At 27.3% G+C, this 26,498-nt stretch overlaps 1 protein-coding gene across 4 annotated transcripts in view; it reads left to right on the top strand.

The window, feature by feature from the left end:
- The window catches only part of LOC107438770 (dystroglycan 1), a 54,955-nt gene that overhangs the window by 12,869 nt on the left and 15,588 nt on the right, over positions 1-26,498 (top strand). The window contains exon 1 of one of the 4 annotated variants that reach the window (XM_043044769.2): positions 11,679-11,904. The exons of 1 other annotated variant lie outside the window; for it this stretch is intronic. The gene's annotated coding sequence lies outside the window, so the exon portion shown is untranslated. Of the gene's footprint in view, positions 1-11,678; positions 12,075-19,755; positions 19,950-26,498 lie in introns of those variants that run through there. 2 more of the 4 variants (XM_071177831.1, XM_043044767.2) reach the window with 2 other exon arrangements.

Raw genomic sequence — 26,498 nt, 5'->3', positions numbered from 1 at the left:
AAATTTGTTTTGTTTTTTGCCTAAGAAAAGATTTCCTTTCTTTCTAAAATGATTTAATATTTATTTTTTTAATAAAGAAATCTTTAATTTAAATCAAATAAATAAAATCAGCTTTGTTTTTACCTGAAATGAATGCTGCAAAAAAGAGCAAATTTTTATAAGAAAAAATTTCATGTCTTTCCAAAACGGTTTATTATTTATTTTCTACCAAAGAAATCGATGATTTAATTGGCGCATCAAAGGATGATTAATTGTAACCTTAAATGAAAATTTTCTTTTTTGGTTCATAATTATACAAACTTAATATCTATAACATTATTATATACAACATTATTATATATAACATTATTATATATAACATTATATATTACTTATAACATTAATATTTATAACTCAAATATCTCTAACATTACTTCCTATAATGTTTGATTATTAAATAAATGTAAAGAAACCCTATTTTTGATATTCATTTGATAAATCAAAACAAAAATAATAATTTTTTAATCTTTAATTTAATTTTTAAATCTCTGTGAAATTTCTAATAGTTGCATAATTTCAGTCCCCTTCTGTTCTATTAAGCCAAGTTCGAATTCGTCTTAATATTCTCTCTATGCTATGCGTATGTTTGATTTGCAAGGTAATTTTACTTTAACGGGGTGCGTAGCGTTTGTAAAAAGTACTTAAAGGTGCTTTTTTGGGGATTTCGTTTNTATAAGAAAATATATTTTTTCTTTCTAAAACGATTTACTATTTTGTCTTAATGAAGAAGTCTAATTTAAATCCAATAAATCAAATCAGCTATGTTTTTTGCCTGAAATGAGTGCTACAAAAAAAAGCAATTTTTTATGAGAATATATATTTTTTCTTTCTAAAACGATTTACTATTTTGTCTTAGTGAATAAGTGTGTAATTTAAATCCAATAAATCAAATCAGCTTTGTTTTTTACAAAAAAAGCAATTTTTTATAAGAAAAAATTTCCTGTCTTTCTAAAACGGTTTACTATTTATTTTCTACCAAAGAAATCGATGATTTAATTGACGCATCAAAGGCTGATTCATTGTAACCAAGTATCAAATTTTTCTTTTTTGCTACATAGTTATTCTATATTCTTCATTATTCTATACAGCATTATTATATACAACATTATTATATATAACATTATGTATAACTTATAACATTAATATTTATAACTCAAATATCTCTAACATTACTTCCTATAATGTTTAATTATCAAATAAATGGAAAGAAACCCTATTTTTAATATTCATTTGATAAATCAAAACAAAAATAATAATTTTTAATTTATTTTTTTAATCTCTGTAAAATTTATTAATAGTTGCATAATTTCTGTACCCTTCTGTTCTATTAAGCCAAGTTCGAATTTTTTTCTTAACATTCTCTCTATGCTATGCGTATGTTTGATTTATAAACTAATTTTATTGTAAGAATAGATGTATTTATGCTTTTTAAGTTAATGATTCTTACTTTATTTTGCATCATAAAAATAACTTTATTGACACTCATGTGTATCTTATCATTTTGTAATTGTATAGTATTACTGAATAACAAAAATGGCGGCAACTACTTTCCACAACAAGTAGTGTAAAATAATATTCTTTGTGTTTCACTACATCAGGAATTATCCTCGGTTCTTGGTGTAGCGAAACGCCGCTTTGGTGTAATATAGTAGTCCAGTTTTGGTGTTAAGACAAATAAAAAAAATTTTTGTACATTTTTTACACCCTGCATAGATCTAAAACATAATTTTTTACGGTATAGTCTTATTGATATCTATTAAACAAAGAGAAAACACATTTCTTGGTTGAAATTCTATATTATAAAAATCTTGTAAAGCACTTAAAAGAAGGAAAAAAATATATTTCTAATCTGATATAAATGTTATGGAAAAGAAATAGACGGAGAAATATTTTAAAACCTCTGCATTGATATTCTAAAAATAGTAATCAATTAAATGAGTAAAATATGACAAAGGGTGTGGTACTTTGAAAAGTTTTTCCATGAATCTAATTTTTTTCCATTGACATTTATTCTTAAAGTTATATATTTTTCATGTGTCGACGAATTATTTGAGATCTTTTCTGATTACAGAGTAATTAAAAATAGTTCATTTATAATAGAATAAAAATTGGAAAAATTCATTTAGAATTTTAAAACAATTTTCGTGGTCGATTTTGTGAAACAACTATAATTTTAAAATTTACTTTTAAACTTTACATTATTTTATTAAGGAAGGCGATTATTTGCAATTTCTAAATTCAAGCTAATCTAATGAGAGAAAGTTGGGCACTAGCCACTTATCACATGGCTGTGTCTAATCTCGTGGTTGAATTTGGCATGTTAATGTTAAAGCTTTAAGACTTTGGTATATTATCCCGTTGAATCAAATTTTGATATTATTTAATTAGACTGCAAGAGACGTTACGCGCGTGTGTCAAATCTATTTATCTAATTGGCTGACACACGCGTGACGTCGCTCGCAATTATCTAATTGTCAAGTTTGAAAAATTGGAATGACGTTACAAACTTATAGCTTGAATGATGTTTCAATTTTATAGCAAACATTTTACAGACTTGCATTCTTATATTAGCATTGACAATTAGAGAAATCATATCTATTTTTAGAATTTGGTGTCCTCTCATCAACGTTAAGACAAAAAATAAGTCACTAGAAAATAATGGTTCAGAACACAAATACTCGAAGAACAATGAAGTGGAAGTAAAGTACTTGTAAGGTAAAAGAGTTTTTCGTTTGGAATCCCATATTTTTAATTATATCGATTATAAATCTATAAGGCTACTTTTATTCGACTTTTAAATTCTTTCAATTCTCTATGGAACATTTAAAATGAATTCTAAGTCTAAATGCATAACAATATATCTTATTTTAAGAGCTTTCTATCTTAGTTAACAGAAGAATTTAAATATTATGCCAGTAAAATTTGATTTAATAATATGTGATAAAATTTGGAAAAAGTGGCAAAAGTCATGATACTTTAGAGCATGGCATAAAACCACGTATTTGGTTAAATGTGCTTTTCAGTTTTGTATTTTTTAATAGATGTATGATAATAGAACTATGATTTTAAAAATCTGTATTTTCGGTAAACCGTTGCCATATCAACGAAAGAAATTACCAAATGAATGGTTTAAATACCACATATTACAGTTTTATGAACCAAATTTTTTTTTCTTTTTTGCCAGAAATTCTATTACCTTACAGTACGGTAATTTTAGCATAATTCACTTCTCTGTACTTTATGCCTAGTTTTCCAGTCAATAAATAAAGACAAATCCAGCATATAAACAGATGGAAAAAAATTATTATTATAAAATTACTATTAATAATTCCTAGTTTGAATTAATCTTTACCTTTTTTTCTCCTAAAATCGAAGAGATTTTGTCAGAGTCTCCAATTTCATGAACACGCAATTTCTATCGGCGCAAAAGTCTTTCTTTTATAATCGTAAGAGAACTCCGATTTTGCTCGCTAACTCCCGAAAATTCTAACCCTGCTCCTTTCGAGTAAGTTTCCTTTCTCCAAACTTTTATTTAATACCCCAATTTTTATGCCTTGATGTTTTTTAAATTGTATTTTAATTACATTAAGGGCTACGCCCTCTGCTAATCAATCCTCACTAATTCTCGGAGCTTTGCAATTTTATTTCTCCAAATAAATTAGAAATTTAAACGAAGTAAGACTCGTTGCTCATAATTTCATTTGTGTTTTTTAAATAAGATAAGAAAAAATTCATTTTTGTAAACAGGTCGAATGACCAAGCAAATTTGCCGAGTAATGAAAATCTTTGGGAGGTCCAAGCGACCTCCCGTGACCTCCTATCCCGTTTTTTATGTTTGTCGTGGGTGAATCTGTTCACGTAAATTATTGTTTTTCTGAAATAACGAATAGAAAATAATTAACTATTAAAGAACGTTAAATAAACTCCTTTTTATAATAATGTGAGCTGTAAGCCAGCAAACATCATAGATGTTATCATTAAAATCTTAGGAGGAAAGAAGAAAAAAAACAGAATCACCTACAGTTTATTTTTATCAATGACTAATTCTAAACTTATGAGAAAATTCTATTCTAACATCTTTCCCAAGCTATTTTTATGATCGGGGGCTAGAATCGTCCCTTTTACCCATTGTTTGAATTTCAGGAAGTTAGCATAAACGATTCTGAAGTTACAAGACACACCCAAACTCTTCATTTCATTATTGTAGATAAATAAATATAGATGAAAAGAACTAATTAAATAAGAAAATAGTAAATTTAAAGTATTTTCTGACTAAATAATATCATAGCAGGGATAGAAGGAAGCCATATGAGATCAAAATAGTATTTTCTGACTAAATAATATCATAGCAGGGATAGAAGGAAGCCATATGAGATCAAAATTATTAGGTAAGTAGGAACTTTATTTACGTCGCACTAGAGCTACACATTGAGCTATTGGCGACGGTCTGGAAAGTATCGCTAAGGATGATCCAAAGCCAAAAATATTAGGAACGCCAGATCTTTGCCAATCGGATTAAATTTTTGAAATATTCTCCATCGTTGAATTTTGCTTTTAGTATTCTTCAAGAATGTAATGAATACTTATCTAAAAAACTTAAATTGTTTAAATGCTAAAAAAAAGAATAATTTTTATTTAAATGCGGAAATAAATAAAGAGCAACCTTCGACAACATACATACTTCGAGGAATAAAAGGGTGTTAGAACAAAGAACCTTTTATCGCATGAATTCTAAAGAAAATACTCTATATGTTTCATGACCTTATCTTTCTTTAATCTTGAAACGTTTAAAGAAAAATTTATCGAGCGCAATTATCTTGAAAGTTTAAGCATTAATGAGTCATGCATAGTAATTAATGTCATAAAAATGTATTTTGCGGGCATAATAAAAAGCTTGTAATTATTTTGACCTTGCCACACATTTTTCAAGAAAAATATCGTATATCATTTTGTCTGGTATGAAGAATTCAATGTTCTCATGTAACTAACTTTAAAGCATAATTAGGAAAACGCAACATTTACTCAACATATTTAAAATGATTGTGAAAGAAATATTAATTCAGTGCCTATGAAGATAAAATTAATCACTTCAAAAAAATTATTAATTTCTTGTTCTATCCAATTGAAAATATCTTAGAGAGCTGCATTTTTTATCAGGGTGGCCAACTTTGTGAGACTATCCGGCAGTATCTTAAAGGACGGGTGCAGATGCTGCATATAAATCGAGTACTGTACACACTTAAGCTGAATACATAGCACAAGAAAAAGAAAAGAGCTGCAAAAAAGTTTAGCCCTTAACGTACGTTAATCTCACTTTCTGCATCTATAGCCCCATCTCGGAAAATTTTAAAGCGAATTGAAAAATTTTGGTGCACGGTTATAAAATTCTTTTACCCGAAAATAATACCATGTAAAAAATAATTTTTAATATTTTTTTAATTCTTTTTCATTGTTTTAATTAAGGATCGAAAAATATTAAATAGTAAGGTACACAGATTTTCTCACTATTTTAAATTATTTAATTTTAAATGACAAAAAAACAAAATTTGAGCGAAATCGATTAAATAGCTTCTGAGACACAATTTCAAAAAATCCATATTTTAAAATTTTACTTTTAAAAAACTGTTGGTCTAATTTTGTAAAAATTTTGTATTTTTTCAATTAAAATCAAAAAATTTTATACCTCAAGGTTTAAAATTTTTTCAATCCTTATTAAATAAAATAACTAAAATTATTAAATAATTGTTAAAATATATTTTCACATGAAAATATATTTGGATAAATTAATTTTACATTTGTGTGCAAAAGTTTTTAATTCGTTAAAAAAATTTTCCGAGATATGGCGAAGGACACAAAAAGTGAAATCAACATTGAGAGTCCAACAGATATTTTACTGATTTCAGCTAACCCTTCCTCCCACATTTTTATAGTCAACAACCTAAATCTACCAGAAAACAAATGCTTATTCAAAGAAAGTACAATTTTGTGCCTGATTCAGTAACTGGATTATTAGTAAGCTCTAATTAATTAGCATAATTAGATGGTACTTCTAAACCATTATGATCCCTTACTTTGTGAAAATCAGATGATAAAAAAAAAGTTATTCAGAGTGATATCTTTTATTTTTATTTTACGTACAGTACTGATTGTAGCGGCAGCAGGTTTAGTTAAAGTTACGTCTAAGAATTTGAAAGAGACTAAATGTAATTTTCAGAAATTAGAAATAATTTAAAGAAGGAAAATTGCCGTCATATTTACTTCTAATGACTTACTTCTTTTTAATTCGTTTGGAAATGCTTTTCGATAAATGCATGCTGTATGAAGCGTTAGTTATATGAGCAGTCGACATTTTGATGTAACTACTTTTAAAGACAGAAATATAATTAAGTACGCATAAAGTTGGTTTGAAATTAATTTTCTAAAAAGGAATTTAAAAATTTAGTCTTGGTAATCAATTTTTATTTCTTTTGAAAGATAAGTTAAAGGGCGTTGCTCTTAAAAGATGTCTAATAAATTGATTTAATTATCAAATTAATAAACCCATGATACCAAAATATTTTTAAACAAATTACCACAATTTAAATTATTATGTTATCTTTATTATTAAGAATATTTTTATTTTTTTTAGTTACGACCTAATACTTTTTTCAATAAAGGAATATTTCTAAAATTTATAAAAGTCTGTACATGCTTGATTCACACATTTTTTACTTTTGGAAATAAATTACTTCACTGGGATACATTTTGAAAGTAATTTTTTCCTTTTGAATATTCACCAATACATGCTCTTGTGATTAAAATTATTTCTCTCTTTAGAGAGTATAGAAATAAAGAATGTCACTTTCTTTCATCAGATGCGAAGATAAAAGTCATTAATCTCTTTTATCCTAAAGCTTTTCGACATTCTTTTCAAAATAAGTGCATTTTCTGTTTACTTCTGTGAGAACTTTCTTTCTATTTCATGTTAAATTATTCGCAAAACTTTTTGATTCTAATAGTAGACTCTAAAACATTGATTCTTTTTTTTATTGATGTATTAGGAGGCAAAGTCCCCTGTCCACTTACGCTCACAAACCCCGATGATTAATTTGCAATATGTGTTGCTTTTTGGCATAAAGCAGTTTTTTTTTGCGAAAGTTGAAATTATTCACTTAAAATATGTTTACTAAAAATAATTCTGTTTAATTACGCTTGTACCCTAACTTCTTACGTCCAAATATTTATTTCATGATTCGATTAAGATTTAGCAGTGAACATCAGTAACTCTTCAAAGTAATACATTTTTTTTAAATAGTATTTAAAATTAAAAGTGTATTGTTGCAAAATGGTAGTTCTTGCACTTATCAATTATTACAGGCGGCGAAATTTTCACTCACCAACTCGCCATTGGTCACTGAATCTTCAGACTAGCAAGTAGGTTTGTCTTTAAAAATGTTGTGTTTCCTATAATTCAACAAACCTTTCCTAGAGCTGTGAACTTTCCATTGACAAATATTAAAAGTGATAAGCAATATTTTCAGACTTTAAGAGGGAGATTAACTAAATATGCAAAGATGTGCATCACAGAAATGCTGCAATCTATGTCAACAGGTGTGTTAAAATCGCTGCATGTTTTTGTCACCTTGTGTTCAGTTGACTATCCAAAGAAATAATTCTTGAATTTGTTATTAAGAACATAAAAAAACTCTTGTATTTAAATCCCACTCTCTTTAATGAAATAAGTGGATTACTTCATTAACATTGCATCAGATGCTAAATGAGTTCAACAGTGAATGTTGCAGAAATTCCCGAATATGCTTCAGATTATAACATTATTGTTTTATTCTGCTAGAGTAATCATAACCTCCTGTGGGAGATGCTTCAGCTGTTGCGAAGACAGCTTATAGAAACTCTGTAGATTGAGATTACTTCAAATTTATATAAATCGATCCAATAGAGTTAGAAGCTAGGCCTGAATTTAACATATGGTATTTTAGTGCCGAAAGGTAGCGGTAGAGAAATATAAAGAATTGGGTATACTATAGCCTACGTCACAGGTTGTGTTATTCCTACTAAATTTAACCCATGAACGGCATTTTCTGCGAGCCTAACTTCAAGCCACAAATAAACAAACGAAGTGTTTGATCGTTTAAATAGCTGCTCGCCAGATTTTATTGCATTATAAAGAAAAGTAATTGATATTCGATTTTTGATTAATAATTGATTTATGTGGATAGTGGCATTTATGTGCATAGTGGCATAGAATTTAGCATTGCGTCATGGTAAATGTTATTCCTACTAAGTGGAAGTAGTTGTGTTTTTTTTATATTATACCCAATTGAAATTATGGAACTATTTCTAATGTCTAAATTTTCTGATTTTTTTCTCTCTTTTTTTTGTAATGACTATTAATGATATGTGGATAATATTGGAATCATTGAAAACTTTTTTTGAAACTAATATCAGTGTTTTTTAGAATCCAGCAAACGTGTTTCAAATTTACCTTTTCTACATTATTTTATGGCTTTGGTTACCAAAACACTTTCTATTCCAAATCTGTAACATTTTGAAATTATTTATACTTTCGTGAAAATAGCATCGAGCAAAAGCCAAGCCATTTTCGCCAAGCTAGTACTACTTTAAAATTTAAATTCCATGCCCTGATTAATATTTAGTTTCGTCTATGTCTATGCCAACCAATATTAAATTTTTTAACGTTATTTTAAGGAACTCTTATTTTCTTACGCCATATCATACTGTTAAATTATCTGCAAAACTATTTCGATTCAAATTTTATACCATCACAGTATAGACTCTATGAAATATTGATTGCATGTTATTTCTTACATAAATAAAAAAATTAACAATCAAAGCTTTGTATTGGAGTCTTAGTAAAATGAGTATTAATTGTTTATCAAAACTAGAATGGTAGTTCTTCCCTATTATCACCTGTTCAGAAGCGCACGAAGAAAAAATTCATAATAGGGAAGCGCCTCTAGCGACATATGGCGACATTTCCGGGCATTGATTTCTATGCAACTTTAGTCCTGATGAAGGAGGTGCCCTAACTCCTCTAGAATTTGTCGAAACATTTATGCAAATTCATTTACTGAACAAACATTTATTAATTAAATTTAATAAATTATAAATATTGCATTAGTTTCAAATATTACAAAACATCGTATTCAAATAGACCCAGAAGTAGCTGTTTTATCGTAATTACATAATTAGGTGGTTACCATGACATGCCAAATCAAGTTAGCCGCCGATTAAAAAAATTACTAGAAGACATAAAATTAACAAAGAAAATAGGTTCGATAAATAAAAGTATCTTTTCAAATGCGCATGACCAGCCAGTCCACGAGGAATAACATCCGTAGCGGCGTATGATAAGATTTCCGGTCATGGATTGTTATACCCTTTTCAATCCTTATGATATCCCCTACCTCCCCTTTAAATAGTAAATAATTTAATTTAATTTAGTAAATAAATTCAGAAACACCGTATAGAATTTAGTATTATTTTTAAAATAAATTTTTGTAGCATAAAATTAATATTTATATTTAATACTTTTTTTACATATTTATTTCATTTTTCTTTCTTTTCTTTTGCTCATTATTTGCTTATCCATGTACTTAAAATAAGTCAATTTTTTAACTATCTTAAATGTTTTTTTCTTCTTTTTTTTTTAACTTTGGTTTATAATGAAAGCATCATATCGTCCAATACAAATACCTACTAAAGCGTGAATGCTGTAAATACAAAGGTGTCTCTTTTACGATATTTCTATTTGAAAAACAGCACTTAATTTGAATCTGAGTAGAATATGTTTGTAATGTCAGGATTGCGTGAGAGACCCCTTCCAGTACAGAATGATTTTTATCACGGAAAGCTTGATATTTAATGAGGAATGTACAGGATTGCTGGATTTTTCACTTAGGCTTTAAATTTCTTAACCCTACTTTAAATATTTTAGAAACAGGTTATTTGTTTCTAAAAATATCATATAAAAATACAAACTAAGAATTTAACGTAACAAAATCCGTTATTTCTTATAATAAAACAAAATTCATATTGTAAGGATTTTTAGTACATACAAGACTGCAAAACTATTAAATTCATGTCATAAGATTAATCGAGGTTATTTGTTTCTAAAAATATCATAATAAAATACCAACTAAGTTTTCAACGTAACAAAATTTGTAATTTCTTATATTAAAACAAAATTCATACTGTAAGAATTTTTAGTACATTTAGTAAGACTGCAAAACTATTAAATTCATATCATAAGATTAATCACTTCATGTTAAAAGGTATTATAATATAAGATTATCATAACATTATCAAATGTATATCATAAGATAATTATTATTATCCTAAGATTATTAAGTTCATATCATAAGTTTAAGAAGTTCGAATTTTATAATATTACTGAGATTACTTAAGTTGCTTTCAAAAGATTGTAAGGGTCATGTAATAAAATATTTGAGTTCATATTATCAAGTTCATGTAATATGATTTTATTTGGTTTATATCATAAAATTAATAAATTCTTATAGTAAGATTACTGTGTTCAAAAATTTTATATCGTAAAATTTTTTAGTTAATTGTGTAAGACAAACTTCATATTATATTCTTAAATTTATAAAAGTAATGTTATAATATTTTTATCGTATGATATTAATTCATTATTATATAATTACCCGTATCATATTACATTCCTGTTTTTATGTTTCTAAGTCTATATCATAAAGGTTATCGTTTTCATAGCTTTCATCAGCTCATATAATAATTGATTACTAATTTAATAAATACTACGAAAATACTTCTGCTTAGTATTATGTTAGAAAAGTAAATATCTGTTATGTAAAAAATTAAATAATGAATCTGTAGTTTTATAAAATATGTTGATTATATTATAGTTTGATTAGAAACAACCGAAAAAATACTCCTTTTACTCAAAATAAAAACTTACTAACAAGTTCAATTATTGTTCATTTGTTAAAATTAATAGTATAATTCACGCTTGCAATTCATATTTACGAAGATAAAGCTTTTTATTTGTAAAAAAATCACAATATGATGATCGTAATTTTCTAAAATACGGTGATTTCTTTGAAAATTTATTAACTGAAATAACATGATAAAATTGCTATTTTAGAATTATGAAAAAAATTTTAATATCACAACCATTGTTCATTTAATAAAAATAATAATTTAAATCATGTTTACAGAGTTAGTAAGAAAAAAAATTATATTTGTTCCATATAAAATCATTAAATAATGAATATATAATCTTCTAAAATAAGTTGATGTCTTTAAAAATTTAAAAAGAAAAAAATACTCAATTAACTGAAGGTAAAAAAATCTTTTTTACAAATTCAAAAATAGTGCATTCAATAAAAATAATCGCATGACTTCATGTTTACTTTTCATATTTATTAAGATAAAACTAAATATATATAAAAACGAACGTTTCATTCAGAAAAAAAAAAGAATTGTTCGCAAATTCAGTTATTTACTTCTAACTAATTTAGTTCAATAAACATAGGACGTGGGTGTTGGTGACTAAAATTGCTTTTTAAAAAAAATTCAATTTGCTCTGAACACAAAGACCTCATAATTGGTCATTCATAACAATGACATCATACGTTCACTCTAAAAGGAATCGCCTCAACTTTATCGGTGACGGTTATAGCTATTTCTTTGCTAATGGAATCGATGATTGCGTCTTCTGACTCTCAATACAACAATTGATGGATGAATCAGCGAAAAATATGCTCTTCTTTTTCTTCCGGTGCAAACGATTTGGAAGCTTTTTTTCCGCAAATCTGGCATCTTTCCGGAAATATAGTCATCTTCAATTAAAAGAGCTGACTGAATTGTGTAAGTTAATATTTCTTAACAGCTTTTCTCTCTTTAACGATTGTTTGAAAAAAGCCTTTTACTTAATTTTAAATTCTTTTCTTTCGATGGTTTGCATTTGATGGTAAAAATAAGTTCTTTTCGATAAATAACTGTAAATAAATTGGACAAATGGAAAAAAATGATGAAAGGTAAGGTTTTAAAAAACTTTTTTTGATGGTGTAAAATTAAATATAATTTCGCTTAAAACTGCAGTTTTCTTCCACCCTAATTATAAAGAATATTATTTTAAAATACTTTGGTGTGCTTTTCATTAATTTAGCAAAAAAGAATTAGTTTTCAAATGCGCTTCATATTTTTTTCATTAAAGAAAGTTGAGATAATTGTTTTCATTGAAAAGGACTGAAAACAATGCAAGCAATATAGAGAAAATATAATGTAAAAAATTCAAAATTTATTTTGTGCTAAATTATTTTTATTCGTTTTGTTACTCCTAAGTAAAACAAATCAGTTTTATTTCTCTCAGAAAAACAAAACGGTTTTATTCGTTTTAGACAAACCAAGCTACAGTTACTCATGGTTTGAAATAGTTATTATTTTTATATGTTTGATGTTCGATTTGGAGATTTTAATTTCTTAATTTGCAGAAATAATTTGAGACAAATTATTCACGTTTAGTTTGTAGCTATATTTTTATAAAAACCATATTCGCTTATTCAAGATAATCTTACAATTTTTACAAAAAAATTATTTATGGGTCTCTTTAATGATACTGAAATGTTAACTACAAAAGATCATTTATTTTGAAAGTACTTTCCTTAGTGGTAAAATTCATAAAACATCGTTTTAACTAAACTCATAAATAGTCATTACTTTTATATAATTGTATTAAAAGAAAAGTAAACATTTGACTGCTTGATGCTACATGAATAACTTTAAATACTTACTAAATTTAAATTACAAAATAAAATTATTGTAAATTATATTTATAAAATATAATTTAATAATTAATTATACTCTATAATTAATTATTGTAAATTATATTTATAAAATATAATTTACAATTACTTTTTATCAGAAGAAACCAGAATACTACATACACAAAAAAAATTTCAATAAAATTCTAATTGAAGATTGGCATTAATAATTAATTATACTCTTTTTTTTCTATGGACGTTCAGTTATCTTTACGTAATTGGAAATAGACAAAATGCATGATTAAGTTAAACATTATTTATTAACCTACGTATACAGAAGTCAAAATATCCACTATTTTAATACATAATTGATAATCTAAGAAATTAAAAAATTCAATTATATACTTCTAAATTTATGCATCAAAATCCATAACTTTAAATATAAATTAAATTCAAACTAAAATTTGATTTTTAGGTCTTTGAAGGGAATGAAACTTAATAATTTTAATTTAACAATGTACAGTTATCTTTCAATTTATTTCGCTGATATTCATTGAATAAGTAGCAGAAATAACTAATTATTCAACTCTCCGAATTATAACTGCGTAGTAAATTCTTAAATAAACAATGAAAAGTAGATTTTTTCATTTTTATTACGAACATACATAATTACGAATCTGAACTGTAAAAATAACTAAGACTCAAACATCGCTATGCATTCTTTTAATTTAATAGATTTCTTTTCGGTAATATTGAATTTAAAATAAAATTAAACTCCACTAATTTATTCATATTGCAAAATCAATGGATATTTTAATCGCGAAGAATAACACTTCAGCAATTTAAATAATAGATTAACCTATATTAAATGTAATAAAGATTGTTGTAATTTATTTATAGAAAATTTTGTGTAATGACTTAAATTAGGTTGAATTTAAATATTATCTCTCAACCTTGCAAATCATATTTTTAAAATGATTGAGGTTTAAATGTCGTTCATGATTATAAAACATTAATCTTCCTTTTGATTTAAATAGGTTGACTAACTAAGCCATGTATTGTTTATAAGAAGTGATAAATGCTTAATATAAACTTTTGAATTTAATAGTCATGAAAAATTAATAGTTTGAAAATTGAAACATTTATTTATTTAAGTTTTAAGTTTTTTAGTAAGCTTTTCAAATTAATAAATTTCTGTTTTTTGATATATTACATATTTTTCTTCATGTTGCTATCTCTACTTTGTTCGTCACAAGTGTCTTTTATGTTAAATAATATAAGTGATCTAAGAGACAGTGTCTTCTATATTAAATAGTATATAACACAAGTGGTCTGGGAGACAGTTTAGAACAAGAGCAAGCCCAAACTCCTATTTTTTCGAAATAAAAGAATTCGTTTATTTGTTATTATATTCTATCAAATTAAAATATTAATATTTATCTATTTTCATACATGAATTTCACCTGAACTGATGCATTTTTATAAACTCTGACAACTTTCGTACTCTCAAGTCATGCCAGCTCCCCGCCGTGTCCTTTCCTTAAGCCTCATCTTTCAACTCGACGTTGGAGCTGAAGCATCTTCCTACAAAATCGAGAACTTGATTTCAAATTAGGATATAAGTTATAGTTACTGGTTGCGAAACATACACTATAGAGTTGGTGTGTAGTGATGTTCCATTAAAAATGTTGCCGGAGAGCGACCTCAGGCGATGAAATGGAAGATTAAGTTTGATGCTTTCTCAGGGTCATAGTGGAGAGTTTGTATAACAGGGAGATTTAAAAAATTCTTAAATCTTCTACAAACACTTAACGACCAAAGTGGCGATGATGTAGAAAAATGCTTATTCTTTAAATTATTATAGCAAGTATATGGATTTTTGAAGTTCAAAAAAAGATGGAGACCTTGCTTTTAGGATTACTTTTGAAAGGTGAGTTAAACTTTTTATTTTCTGGCTGGTCATGTCGGGGAGTTGGTGAGACAGGGGCATAAAAAAAAACTTACAATGCGTCTACGAATAAGCGTCAACCACAACAGTTATACCATGTAGAAAAATGAAAACAATTCTTACCTTTTAAATTATTACAAAAAGAAACCGATTTAAGTATTAAAAATAAAACTTGCGAAATTTCTTTTTGGATTACTCTCGTAGATTGTTCAGAGCTAATTAGACTTCTTTTTTTAATTCATAAGAGAAAAAGAAGTGCTAATTTTAAAGATATAATGCCAAATAAAATACCTAAAAAACTTTTTTTAAGAAATACGGCATTAACAGTGTGACTGTTTGAGAAGTGTGGATTTTTTTGGAAGATGTAAACTATTTATTTTGCATTTTTTACATAAGAGAATAAATGTATGAAAATTATGTGTAAAACGTATTATTCTCGAGTAAAGCTAAGATAGATAAAAAAGAAGAAAAAAACGTAATCCAAACTGGTTTATATTTCAGTATCATGCATGTATAATATAAATAAATGTATAGGAAAGCCCCTTAAAGAATCCATGTAAACATTACACAAAAGAACTTTTAAATTTTTATTGACTTTAAGAGCACATTGTTTATTATTTAATGAGATGTCTGGAGTATATTTTTGTTTATGAATATTTAACGTAAGAATTTGTTGTTTTTTGAAAAAAAATCGGAAAGGATTCCATAATCTATCTTCTATCCTTTAATAACTCTAAAAAATCAAATTTGTTAATTTTCGATTTTTAAAATTTTATATTAACCAAATAAATTCTTAGTCAGACCTCGGTGTGGAAATGCTAAAGACAAAATAAAGTTTAAAAATGCGATTTGTAGAAAATGATTAAAATTTATTTGTATTGAAAAAATGTTAATATAAGTAAATGCATAATTTCCCGATTTCCAATCGCATTTTTCATTGATAGCTGACAAAACAATAGAATAAATTTTCAAAATAATTAGCACGTGAATGAAGAAAAGTGCATAAAATTAATAATAGCGACCTTTTCTTTATTACAATTATTATTATTTTAAAGTTATTCAAATATGTATGGTTTCCTTTATATGCTGTCACTTATATATTTGTCATTTAAATATAAATTCGAGACAATAGAACTAATATTGGCTTTTTCTATTAAACGAAAATAGAATTTGAAAAAGTTTTTTTTATTCCAATTGCTTAATATACTCTGCTTCTTTCTTACAAATTAATCAAAAACCCAACTATTTTCTTTAAAAGAAAAGATAAAAATTCTTGGAACAAATAAATTCATCATTCGGGACATTTATGTATCCCAGGTGACATAAATTCTACATCTTATTACGAGTAAATATTAATTAACCAAAGCTTTTGCAACGAAATACAAGCGTAAAGATTCATTTGCATATAAATCAAAGTTACGTTTGCAAAAGAAAACAGAAAAATCGATTTTGGAGCTATCGATACCGTCTGCAAATCTGATTTTACCACCGTGGACGGAATCCTGGATTCCTGCAAGGAGCAGACGATCGAAATGGCTATTCTAATATAACCCCCTCTTTAGGGTTATTCGTCCCTGGATATGTCCGGGGTCTCACTCAAGGTAACTTGACAGTTTCCTGGGGCCCAACACAAATTTTTTTATGTTAGTTAATCCCCTCGCTCCTAGAAGAATTATTATTATGCAATTTTTATTAATATATTTTTTTACTTCTCTTAAAGTAAAATTCAAAGAAAATAATATTTTTGCAATAATATTTTAAAAAAGAAAATGCTTTCTAATAAATACTAGGGCAAGAACAATAAACAGGATGATGAAGTGCATTTAGTATAACTATAAAATTATGTAGTTTTTAAAATGTGTCAATCAGACTTGATTAACTAAAAAGAAATATTTTTTACTTAGTATACATTTTATTTATTTATTTTATATTCGCAAACATTATGCTTACGAATGCTCGAAGCAATAAAATATTTTTTTTATCAATTATTTGCTTGCGATCGTTAAAGATTTCTTTGAAATCGTATGGTTATAAAAATCTATAAAATTCCCTTCAGCCTAAACCCAGTGTCGAAGATTCTACAAGATCTTTAGTCTATTAAACTTTTTTTCTATATTCTTCAGAGGTGAGTTTTGGCTTATTTGTCTCAAAGATTTTCAAAGGAGGTTAAATATGAAAAACGATTAAAAATATTTTTCATCACATAAAATAAAGAACAATGAGGCGAAACAAAGAAAAATGTTAAACGAAAACAAAAAAAAAAAAAATATTTTTAATGCCAAAGAAAAAGTTGGAAGTTTGTCAGCGCAATAATAATTTTAACTGAACAAACAAGCCTGCCATACTAATTTTTCAGTACTCAAACGTTGCATGTGTTATTAATAACTGTTAAAAAAATAACAGCTTTGCATTTAATGCATAATCGTGGTTTGTATCATAAGTACTCAACAGAGGAAAATTATTTTCTTTATTTACGTTTTAGTACTGAATATGTCAAAAAATCTGTAACGGTAACGTTAGTCACGGCGAGATGACCTTGAATCTTGCTGAAATATGGCTATATGCGCTTTTTCAATTAACCATTCTTAATTTCTTCCTTCTTTCAATTCAATTCAATTAATCAAAAAACTCAGAAGCATGTTTCATCATACTCCTATAGTTTTACCATGCTTTATTACAATTAGAAGTAATTGAGCAGTCCAGCTCACGGGATAGAGCGTTCGCCTTCCAATCAGGTGCAAGTGTTCGAATCCCAGCGGTCGATATGAATTCCACAGCCAGTGCTCAACGACTACAGTGCTGATGTAAAATATCCTCGGTGATAGATCATGGGTTGGAGTCCCCTTGCCGTTAGGCTAACAGTGAAAGGCTTCCGTGGTTTTCTTCCCAATGTGCGGGTTGTTCCATCGAAAAGTTCTCGACAGAGGCAATTTTTTCCCCAATACTTGATCCTGGAGTTCCCTTGTCTTCTGGATTGGGTTCAACATTACAAGGCTGCGGTGTTGAACATTGGAAGACGCAAACTCAAAATTGGATTGGCTGTTCAGCGACGGTTATGAAACAAAAATTAAAAATAATTGAATGAAGATTTAATTTCAATGAAAATAATTTTATTCGTTACGTATTTCAATTTATTATAAAAATAAATAGTATTCTAAATATTGAGAATTCTAAAGAGATGTTTAAAATTGGTGTTTTATATCATATTTCTTGATTATCTTTAAGTGATATTTATGCTTACAAAATATTCCTGATATTCTATCTTACAAATAGCAAAATACGGCATGTCAAAAAAATCGAATGATATCTTTTAGTAATTACTGCAACATAAAAATAAAGCATTCCTGCAAAATCCCGTTGTGGGACAGAGGATCATGAAGGTTAGGATTCGACAATTTCTTCACCAACAGCATGAGTGTGGCAATGTGGTAAGCATTGCGTACATGCCGACTTTATTTCTCAGGCAAGCTGGTGCAAATCGATCTGAAGCTGGGTTCGCCATTGAGGTTCGAATCCCGTTCTTCACAGTGACTACTCCTTAAACACCTAATCCATCGCGACTCCTTACAGAATTATAAAAGCATAAAATTTTTCAGCACTTTCTAGTAATTAAAAAAACAGCACAAGAAAATTTGATTGTTATAAACTAAAAAAAACACTTATCGACAAAACATCTAGCTCACAAATATTTTATACTCATCATAAAACTTGTAAATTATAAACAAAAAATGAAGTTGCCTTCATTTTTATAGCTTTTTTTATATTTTATTTTATAACCGGCGTTGCACAGCCAACCCATTTTTGAGTTTACGACTATCAATGTTCAACTCGGCAGACTTGTAATTTTAAACCCGACCCAGAAGACAAGGATACTCGAATGTCAAAAATTCGGACAAACTAGCCTTCCTAAGGATCTTTCTGATAAAGCTAATCCGCATTTGCGTTATATTGAGTGAAAACCCACAAAAATCTCCCACGATTAGTCCAATAATGAGAGGATTCTAGCCTAATCCATCTGCTACTGAAGATATTTTACGTCAGCACTGTGGTCGGAACGAGCTGGAAGCAGACCAGCTATCGTTGACATTCGAATCTTGATCACCTTTTTGAGAAGTAATCACTCTATCACCAGAGCCACCACGGTTTCTTTTCTTAGACTTGTAATTTTTAAAGTTAACTGTTTATATATGGATTTATTAAAAAGATTTTAAAAAAAGTTAAACATTCAGGATGCTATTGTATGTTAAAGATCCGTAACTTCATGACCGACAACATGATGGTGACAATGTAGTCACCATTGCACACCAACCGCCTTTACTTCCCAGAAAATCTGATAGGTGGGGATCACCGGTGATAGAGCCTCAGTACTTTCAAATCGCAGTTTAATGCCTTAACCACAGTGCCATCGAAGCTCAATAATTAAATGATAATATATTACAAACTAATTTTTTTAAATTACTAAAGTAGTTTTAGTTTTTTTTTATGAAAAGTAAAATCTAAAAATATTTCATGTTCATTTATATATTCTTTAAAATTTAAGAAATTCATTTTAATTTTTATTTTGTTTCTTCCTTAATACTTTTTTTTTAATTTTCGTGGAAAATTATTCAACTCTTCAAATAAAAATGATTCGAAAAAAGAAAGATCTTCTATACCCCTGAAAAGTAATTTAATTTTATGAGCACGAAGAAAATCTAAGCCTTAAACTACATATACTTGTTTCTTGGTATTTTTATCCCTAAAATACTTTACTTGATTTTTTTTTCTGAGTTATAATACTAAAACTGAACTTAAACTTTTTTTTCTTTTTTTTTAAATGTTTGAAAAGTATACTGATACTCTCGAAGACTGAATGCCTAGCAGGGAATTTATAAACTATTTTAAAGGGACTTTTGCTTAACTTTAGTTATTTTCCCTTTCCTTAGGGAAATACCGCTCATTGAAGGGGAAAATTCGATTTAGGAAGTAGGGAAAATTGAACGGTTGAGGAAATGTAAAGTCTATCTTGACCGAAAATCGCTGTATTGATCTAGGTTTGACTTGCATAGTGGATGCATGTGAGAACTTTGTGTACGTTCCTCCGAGCTTTTGTTTCTGCCACTTAAAACTTCACACTGACAATCGAATGTTTGTTCGACTTATAAAGCGTGTCATGTCTAGAGCACTTTAGAACAGCTGAATGCAATGGATTGTTTAATGACGTAAGCGTGCTTCTGTTAATTGTTCTAAGCATTTGCATACATTTTAATTTGCTTTTACGTTTTGTTTAAAAATGTTCTGCAATCTTTGAAATGAAATATGTATTCATTCCTAATGCACAATTTTTTTTTATTGAGACTAAAATGCGAGTGCATGTATTTTTTATTTTTATTTAATGCAATTTTGTCATTTTTGAAATATACAGGCGCTAAATGTCGTCATGTTAAAATAAGCATAACGAGTTTCATTTTGCATGTCAATTATTATTTGTGTTTTCTGTTTCTCATGCATCTAGAAATTTAATATCAACTTTATAAATATACTTGCATTCCTATGCACTTTGCCTGTATACACTTCTCTGTAAAGTTTAAAATCTAGCCCTGCATTATATATACAATACCGTAAATTCACCGACAATATGTTAATTGATTAAACGTTTCACATGTTGCCCAGACATGGTTGGCAATTCCAAACGACAAACGGACAAGTTATGAAGTATGAACATTTCATACTCTGAATTAGTTTGATTATAATATTGCATGTACTTATTGTAGTAGTACTATGATTTAATTATACTTTTTACTGATCAACATGCATTAATAATAAGACAGGAATGTGATTGTCTTGTATTCCTTACGATGATGTTTCTTTTCAGATAAAGGGTTATTACCCGGTATTTCCTACACTGACTGCTTTTAGTTTTAAGGGCCATAATCATAAATCAATATCCCTAGCGCTGATTTTTTTAGCATCATTGCCCATTCTTATACAAATGTTTTTTTTTCCAAATCTGATATTATTAATATTATTGAAAGCAACCAAATAAGCATGTTAAATTAGAGTTTCATAAAAAAAAAATTATTAATTGAATAATTAAAATATTATATTTATTTGAGCATCAACACAATAATATATTTTAAAAAGAAAAAAAAAAGTGAAGAAAATCCAATGCGTTATTTCATTCTCCGTGATTTAAAACAATTCTTTCCCAAACTATTCTATGATATTTTACCTTAAGTTCCTTTTGCATTATATACAATGCATAGACTGGCAACCAATAATCAAAAGTCACAAATTGACAAAATTGGATTAAATATATTTCTTAAGTGAGTAATGCATTTCAAATATTAAAAAAGAACAATTCTTAGAAGCAATATTTGATTAAAAGCTGCAGGAAGCGAAAACATTTTCATAAAAAAAATCAATTCTACACAATTATGTCATTATGCATATTTTTTTCAATAACTGTAAAGACATTTTTAAAAAACATTTTTATTTTACAGCAAAAGTTACCGACACCGCGACAACCATCAAATTCGCTGTTTTGAAAACTACAATCGATAATACTATTACTATAATCTGAAAATTTGATTTCATAAAATTGTTTATAATATACTACTTGACAATTATATACTATAATATAGACAATTATAGACAATAATGTACTACAATTATAAAAATTTCCCTTTAGGAAAGAATATAAAGTTAAAGTATTTTTATATAAGGTAACTTCTTTTGAGTTTCAATTTAATTGATAATAATACCATAAAAAAAAAACAATTAGTATAATGTCATTGCTTATTAGCCCAGCATATTAACTAGCGATACGAAAACTAAATGTAAAATTAATAACAATTTTTATACGATCAAAACGTTCAAGTAAATCTAAATGATGTCATTTTTATTCAATTTCATAAACTTATATAAAGTTAATCGTAAGTATTTTCTCATAGTTATCACTTTTTGAATCTTGAAAATGTTTTTCAACCTCAGTGAAAATTCTTTTACAAACCTGTGTCAAAAAGTTCAAGCGACTAAAAGTATCGTGAAATACTAAATATCGCGAAACCTATATTTATGGAAGCACAAGTGATTATTTCATAAAATTTTAAAAAAAAGCCTATATAATAGAAATACAAAGTATTTTCAAATAATATTGCACATGCGTACAAATTACATTGTAATTAAATATACTGCTTAAGTTTTTAATTTAATCATATTTGGTATTTTTTTTCCAAAGAAATTTAATCATAGAGATTTAATTTACTTGTTGTATATATACAAGCACATTATTCCACACAATTAATATTAACAGATAAAAACTCACTTAACAATCAGCACTATTTTCTTGTACAATTGATAAACCTGGTCTTTAGTGCGTTCTTCTTATTTGTTATAGTTGTTTGTTTGTTTGTTTGTTTGTTTGTTACATTGTTCGATTTAAATTAATGGTTGTTCGTTCTTTTTTAAGTTTTCGGGCTTCATAAATTAAATTTGTGCTTCAAAACAAGGGAATTCCGTCAGCTTCCCCAAAATTTAATTGATTTTCAACCAGCACTGCTACCATAATCTAAAAGTTACGGAATATTACGTAAAATACACACACAAACTAACCACGTCGAATATTTTAAAACAAATCCAGAGACCTAAGACTTCTCTTTGAAAAAAAACGAAAAGCGCGGCAGACGATTTCAGCCGACAAGAATCGTTTTGATTGGTTGTTTGTCACATGTGACAAAAACAACTGATTTCACAACAAAAAATTATTTTATTTTTCGTTACAACACCGGTGCTGTAAGAAATACATCACAGACTGTTGCAAGAATTACAGCAATTTAATATTGATTCTGTTAGGAGTTATGAGAAATTGTTTCTAAAACAAGTTGGTAACTTAGAATCCAGAATCATGGGATTCAAATTAAGACAATAAAGAATCTTTTCATTACTTCAAATTTTCGTTTGATGAAAATTGTTTCCTAAAAACGGGTGAGTATTTCCTCGTGTATCCCGAAATAAATGTAAAGTATGTAGCAGTAATAGTGGCGTAGTTTCGGGGATGGTTCGGGGGACAAAACCCCCTCCGAAATTATACATTACTTGATTAATGAGCTATTATATTGTACGGTAAATAGGATGTAGTTAAAAAAGGATTCATTATTGTTTTTTTGTAATTTAATAATGCAGAGAAAAAATAAATTAGATCTAGAGTTGGACCTCTAGATTGGATCTAGAGTTGGACCTATTACAATAATAGCTAAAGCTACTAGTAGCTAAATCACAATAATAAGTTCGTTATATGGAAATTTCGTTACATGCATTTATTATAAAAGTAATTTTAAACATACATTACCAAATGCGTTCATAAGTTTAATTGCTACAAATAAAACCCGTTAATTTTGTCCGAGTTTTTCGCTTGAAATGCAAACAAAAAGGGAAAGGGATTTTACTGCTTTCTCTAAAAGTTAAGTGACTTTGGAAATCAATTCAAGGTCATTTCCCCCATAAAATGCGTTAACAATTTTTAAATGTTCTGAAATATTTTGGGAAATAGGAAAAGTGGATCGCTAAGAAAATTTCGTTAAATAAATAATTCGCTTCACTATTTAGAAGTTATTTTACGAAGAAATTTCCAAAATTTTCTTGGTTAATCGAAAAAAATCGCAAAATGGAAGTTCGTTAAATAGAATTCGGACTGTATGTCAGAAGGAGATAAACCTTCTCCAAACATAAATCAAAACTACTTTGATATTTATCAAAAAAATTAGATTGATTGCAATTCATTTATTTATTTTTATTTAATCTTAACTCTTCATGAGATAGGTTCGATATCTAATTAATACACCACTGTATAATATTTTTACAGTGTTTATTAATTAAGTGTTTCATTAATTAATTATACACCACTGTATATACTAGATATATATGTTTATACTAGATAGATATTCATATAATGTAAATTATAGGAATTTACTTGTGATTAAAATACATCAAATACTTTTCGTTTTATTGAGTAGAAAAAACATTTCTGGAGCATTTTAAAAAACTTTTTCAATTGTAATATAATTTTACGTTTCTATGATCAGCCCTTAAGGAATTGTTATTGACTTTTCTTTGTTTATTTTCATTTTTCTATTATATTACATACTACATTTATGAATATTTATACCATATTCCTTATGAAAACATAACATACCGCAATTTCTTGTTGGTTTATGTTTTGAATAATGCTTACTGTAATTAATAACTTGTGTTAAACTATCAGAAATATTTTAAGGCACGCAAATAAGAAAATATCTTTGTTTATTTTATAAAGTGTTGCCTGTCAAGGGGAGATATTAATAATTGTTTACGTAAAGACGCCAAATTAATTTAAATAAATGTTTTGAGAAACTTGGCATAATTTTGGGTAATTATGCAGCTGAGAAAACGAAGCCTCGTTTATAATGTTGTTAATTAATTTAGTTTACACTTTTTGAACAGAGCGGCTAAAGTAAGGCGGCTTTTTTGGATATCGTTACTCTGACGTAATTAATTAAATATATTAAAGGAATTCATTTTTACTTGAATGAAATTGGTTCTTTTATTATCAAACAAACTGTTTTGCGGTTGCTCCTGAAAGGCAATAATTTATTTTGGTTTCTTTTAAAAGCGACCGCTGATTATGACGTATATCTTTTTAAGTCGTACAGAAATTAAATTAAAATTTTAGTCATTAAAATTACTAAACTATTAATGTCTAACTGAACAGTTTTAAGAACTTTATAAGCTAGATAATAAATAAATATTTAAATTCTAAACTAAAAACAGGATTAAGAAATTAAATAAAACGAGAGAAAGAATTTGCTGTGAATATTTTTTTAGAACTTTATTAAGGAAAGAAAATTTTAATTTTTAAATAAAAAATATTTTATTTTTTACTTATTCTTAATTTTTTTTTAAAATATATGAAGAGTTCCTTCTAATTCTAGAGCAAATTAAAAGGCAATGCATTTTTATTCAAAGCATGCCAAAATGGAAAAATTCTCGCTCAAACGGTTTCAACGCCACACTACGATAAAGAATTTAATTACTGATTAGATTGATGAGTTTATCGTTTTTTTAATTGAATTTATGAAGTTCTTTTTAATATTTTGTCGATTATTTTATTTTAGTTCTATAAAACGGCTAGATGATAATTCTTTATGATAAATAATAAAGACAACATCACACTTTGTAAAGTAATTTATGATTTATTTTAATTCCTCACCATTGTTATATTTATTTAAATGTTGAATGAAATACTTATTTATATGGATGACATACACCATAATTCCTTTTAAACTAAAGAATAAATTTCGAAAAGCGCTATTCGTGTAGATTTTTCCCCCCTTTGTTTATGATCGAACTTATATGACAGAATGCAATAAACAGGAATAATTGAAAATATGGCCGATATATTATTACGTATAATTTTTAAAATATAGGATTTGTAACGTAGCAGAATGAAATAAACAGGAATAAATGGAAATATGACCGATAAATTTTTTACGTATAATTTTAAAACGTAGGATTTGTAACTTATTAGAAAATTCTACACAAATAAAAATTTGAAGAAGAAAAAAATTAGCATACATTTACGCAATCCTGTCCTTATTCAATATTTTTTATTAGAATGAAGCAAGAAAAACAAACAGAACTTGAAAGCTATGTACACACACAATCACATACAGAGGAACAATTCATTCGTCCATGCTATAAATATAATTTTCATGCGTGATATAATCGTACCGTTGTTCATAAAAATATGACAGAAACATAACATTATAAACCGTATTAAGTGTCAGCCATTGAAATATACAGTATCAACTAATCGTTTCCTTATAAGTGTCGCAAGAGGGCGCTGAGGTCTTGTTGGGTGAGGAGAAACGTTAAGAAAAGCATCGTAGTAATCAGGTAATATGGTTTAGTTAGTAGTTTTGATTGCGCTATCTGGCCTAAAAGATGAATAATATTACAGTTTACCATCTAAAGAGTCGGATGGTGATGTATAGAACTGTGGTGCTACAATCTATGTTTGCATGAATGAGTTGCTGTAATCTGTGTTCACCAGTTGAGGGACGTATAGGGTAAAAACTCCTGATGTATATAAAGAATGGAAGAAATGGTATCCATGTTGGGATTCGAATTTTCAATCAGCAAGTTGTGAGAATGACAGCCAAGGCCCCTCAATTAATGAATCAGTTACAATGAACTAAATGGCCTCTGGTAGCTTTACCCTAAATTTTAGATGAGTAAATACGAAAAAAAATTATATTGATATCCGTGGCTTAATGTGTGAAAATGTAATATAAATCAAGTAATTATTATATAAAAATATATTAGAATATATTCAAGTAATTATTATATAAAAATTCTAAATACTACCACAGAAAAAAACACTAAATCTTTGAATTCAGGAGTTACTTCGCAAAGAAACTTATTATTTTCTTAAGAATCTGATAGAAATCCGTGAATTTCCGGAAAGTTGCCAAAAATAATGCATGACATAACGAAATTTTCTTACATAGTATAGAACATTACGATAAATTATCATTATTATAAAATAATAGAAGAATTAAAATGCAAACGCACCAACTGGAATATTAATCCCTTTATTTTATTCTTATTTTTTTCAACAATCTATATACAATTCGTAATTATTCACATATTAAAAATTCTGTAGGTTCGTCTGATTATATTTAGAATATGCAAAAGGAATTCATTCTCATTCGTAACATTGTACGTTTTAAAAA

Source organism: Parasteatoda tepidariorum, chromosome 2 (genome assembly GCF_043381705.1).
Source record: "Parasteatoda tepidariorum isolate YZ-2023 chromosome 2, CAS_Ptep_4.0, whole genome shotgun sequence".
Taxonomy (NCBI): domain Eukaryota; kingdom Metazoa; phylum Arthropoda; class Arachnida; order Araneae; family Theridiidae; genus Parasteatoda; species Parasteatoda tepidariorum.
Note: the sequence above shows the minus strand (reverse complement) of the source record. Positions and strands in the feature narration are given on the sequence as shown.